Here is a 3,994-nt window from a genome sequence, read left to right on the forward strand (position 1 = left end):
TACGTAACCTAGATAGTCCAAGTGCCCGCTAGGTAACCTACATAGTCCAAGTGCCCGTTAGCTAACATACATAGTCCAAGTGCCCGTTAGAGAACTTACATAGTCAAAGGGCCTGCTATGGAACCTACATAGTCCAAGTGCCCGCTAGAGAACCTTCATAGTCAGAGTGCCTGCTAGGGAACCTGCATAGTGCAAGTGCCCTTTAGGGAACCTATGTAGTCCAAGTGCCCGCTAGGGAACCTAGATACTCCAAGTGCCCGCTAGGTAACCTACAAAGTCCAAGTGCCCGCTAGATAATCTATATAGTCCAAATGCCCGCTAGGGCACTTACATAGTCCAAGTGCACGCTAATTAACCTACATAGTCCAAGTGCCCGTTAGCTACCTTGATAGTCCAAGGGCCAAATAGTTAACCTACATGGTTCAAGTGCCCGCTAGGTAACCTAGCTAATCCAAGTGTCCGCTAGTTAACCTATATCCTCCAAGTGCCCACTAGTTAACCTAGATTGTCTAAGTGCCCGCTGGTTAACCTACATAGTCCAAGGGCCTGCTAGTTAACCTACATAGTGCAAGGGCCCGCTAGTTAACCTACATAGTCCTAGTGCCCGCTAGGTAACCTACATAGTCCAAGTGCAACACGGGAACCTACATAATCCAAGTGCCCGCTAGGGAACCTACATAGTCCAAATGCCCGTTAGGAAGCCTAGATAGTCCAAATGCCCACTAGGGTACCCACATAGTCCAAGTGCCCGCAAGGGAACCTACATAGTCAAAGTGCCCGCTAGGGAACCTGCATCGTCCAAGTGCCCGTTAGCTAACATACATAATCCAAGAGCACGCTAGGTAACCTACATAGTCCAAGTGCCCGTTCGTTAACCTAGATAGTCCAAGTGCCCGCTAGGTAACCTAGACAGTACAAATGCCTGGTAGGTCACCTACATAATCCAAGTCCCCGTTTGCTAACCAAGATACTCCAAGTGCCGGCTAGGTTACCTGCATAGTCCTAGTGCCCGTTAGGCAACCTAGATAGTCCAAGTGCCCGCTAGGTAACCTACATAGTCCAAGTGACCGCTAGGTAGCCTAGATAGTCCAAATTCCCGTTAGCTAACATACATAGTCCAAGTGCCCGCTCGGTAACCTACATAGTCCAAGTGCCCGTTCGTTAACCTAGATAGTCCAAGTGCCCGCTAGGTAACTTAGACAGTCCAAGTGCCTGCTAGGTCAACTACATAGTCCAAGTCCCCGTTCGCTAACCTAGATAGTGCAAGTGCCTGCTAGGTAACCTACATAGTCCAAGGGCCCACTAGTTAACCTAGATCACCCAAATGTCCTGTGGGTAACCTACATAGTCCAAGTGCCCGCTACGTAACCTAGATAGTCGAAGTGCCCGTTAGGTAACCTAGATAGTCCAAGTGCCCGCTAGGTAACCTACATATTCCAAGTGCCCGCTAGGTAACCTAGATAGTCCAAGTGCCCGTTAGCTAACATACATAGTCCAAGAGCACGCTAGGTAACCTACATAGTCCAAGTGCCCGTTCGTTAACCTAGATAGTCCAAGTGCCCGCTAGGTAACCTAGACAGTACAAGTGCCTGGTAGGTCACCTACATAATCCAAGTCCCCGTTCGCTAACCAAGATAGTCCAAGTGCCGGCTAGGTAACTTACTTAGTCCAAGTGCCCGCTAGGTAAGCTACAAGTCCAAGGGCCCGCTAGTTAACCTACATAGTCCAAGGGCTCGCTAGTTAACCTTGATAGCCCAAGTGCCGGCTAGTTAACCTAGATAGTCCAAGTGCCCGCTAGTTAACCTACATAGTCCAAGGGCCCACAAGTTAACCTAGATCGTCCTAATGTCCTCTAGTTCACCTACATAGTCCAAGTGCCCGCTACGTAACCTAGATAGTCCAAGTGCCCGCTAGGTAACCTACATAGTCCAAGTGCCCGTTAGCTAACATACATAGTCCAAGTGCCCGTTAGAGAACTTACATAGTCAAAGGGCCTGCTATGGAACCTACATAGTCCAAGTGCCCGCTAGAGAACCTTCATAGTCAGAGTGCCTGCTAGGGAACCTGCATAGTGCAAGTGCCCTTTAGGGAACCTATGTAGTCCAAGTGCCCGCTAGGGAACCTAGATACTCCAAGTGCCCGCTAGGTAACCTACAAAGTCCAAGTGCCCGCTAGATAATCTATATAGTCCAAATGCCCGCTAGGGCACCTACATATTCCAAGTGCACGCTAATTAACCTACATAGTCCAAGTGCCCGTTAGCTAACCTAGATAGTCCAAGGGCCAAATAGTTAACCTACATGGTTCAAGTGCCCGCTAGGTAACCTAGCTAATCCAAGTGTCCTCTAGTTAACCTATATCGTGAAGTGCCCGCTAGTTAACCTAGATCGTCCAAGTGCCCGTTAAGTAACCTAGATAGTCCAAGTGCCCGCTAGGTTACCTACATAGTCCAAGTTCCCGCTAGGTAACCTAGATAGTCCTAGTGCCCGTTACCTAACATAGATCGGCCAAGTGCCCGCTAGGCAACCTACATAGTCCAAGTGCCCGTTCGTTAACCTAGAAATCCATGTGCCCGCTAGGTAACCTAGACAGTCCAAGTGCCCGAAAGGTTACCTGCATAGTCCAAGTGCCCGTTAGGTAACCTAGATAGTCCAAGTGCCTGCTAGTTAACCTACATAGTCTAAGTGCCTGCTAAGTAACCTAGGTAGTCCAAGTGCCCGTTAGCTAACCTAGATAGTCCAAGTGATGGCTAGGGGACCTAAATAGTCAAAGTGACCACTAGGTAACCTAGATAGTCCAAGTTCCTGTTAGCTAACCTAGATAGTCCAAGTGCCCGCTAGGTAACCTACATAGTCCAAGGGCCCGCTCGTTAACCTAGTTCGTCCAAGTGTCTGCTAGTTAACCTATATAGTCCAAGTGCCCACTAAATAACCAAGATAGTCAAAATGCCCGCTAGGTAACCTACATAGTCCAAGTTCCCACTAGGTAACCTAGATAGTCCAAGTGCCCGTTACCTAACCTAGATAGTCCAAGTGCCCGGTAGGTAACCTACATAGTCCTAGTGCCCGCTAGTTAACCAACATTGTCCAAGTGCCCGAAACGGAACCCTCATAGTCCAAGTGCCCGTTAGGTAACCTACATAGTCCAAATGCCCGCTAGTAACCTACATAGTCCAAGTGCCTGATAGGGAACGTACATAATCCAAGTGTCCGCTAGGGAATTTACATAGTACAAGTGCCCGTTAGTGAACTTAGATAGTCCAAGTGCCCGCTAGTTAACCTAGATAGTCCAAGTACCCGCTAGGTAACCTAGATAGTCAAAGAGCCCTTTAGGTAACCTAGATAGTCCAAGTGCCCGCTAGGTAACCTACATAGTCCAAGTGCCCGCTAGGTAACCTAGATAGTCAAAGTGCCCGTTAGGTAACTTATATAGTCCAAGTGCCGCTATGTAACTTACATAGTCAAAGTGCCTGCTAGGTAACCTAGATAGACCAAGTTCCTGTTAGCTAACCTAGATAGTCCAAGTGCCCGCTAGGTAACCTACATAGTCTAAGGGCCCGCTCGTTAACCTAGTACGTCCAAGTGCCTGCTAGGTTACCTGCATAGTCCTAGTGCCCGTTAGGCAACCTAGATAGTCCAAGTGCCCGCTAGGTAACCTACATAGTCCAAGTGACCGCTAGGTAGCCTAGATAGTCCAAATTCCCGTTAGCTAACATACATAGTCCAAGTGCCCGCTAGGTAACCTACATAGTCCAAGTGCCCGTTCGTTAACCTGGGTAGTCCAAGTGCCCGCTAGGTAACTTAGACAGTCCAAGTGCCTGCTAGGTCAACTACATAGTCCAAGTCCCCGTTCGCTAACCTAGATAGTGCAAGTGCCTGCTAGGTAACCTACATAGTCCAAGGGCCCACTAGTTAACCTAGATCATCCTAATGTCCTGTGGGTAACCTACATAGTCCAAGTGCCCGCTACGTAACCTAGATAGTCGAAGTGCCCG

This window comes from Tenrec ecaudatus, unplaced genomic scaffold (genome assembly GCF_050624435.1).
Source record: "Tenrec ecaudatus isolate mTenEca1 unplaced genomic scaffold, mTenEca1.hap1 Scaffold_167, whole genome shotgun sequence".
In the NCBI taxonomy this organism is placed as follows: domain Eukaryota; kingdom Metazoa; phylum Chordata; class Mammalia; order Afrosoricida; family Tenrecidae; genus Tenrec; species Tenrec ecaudatus.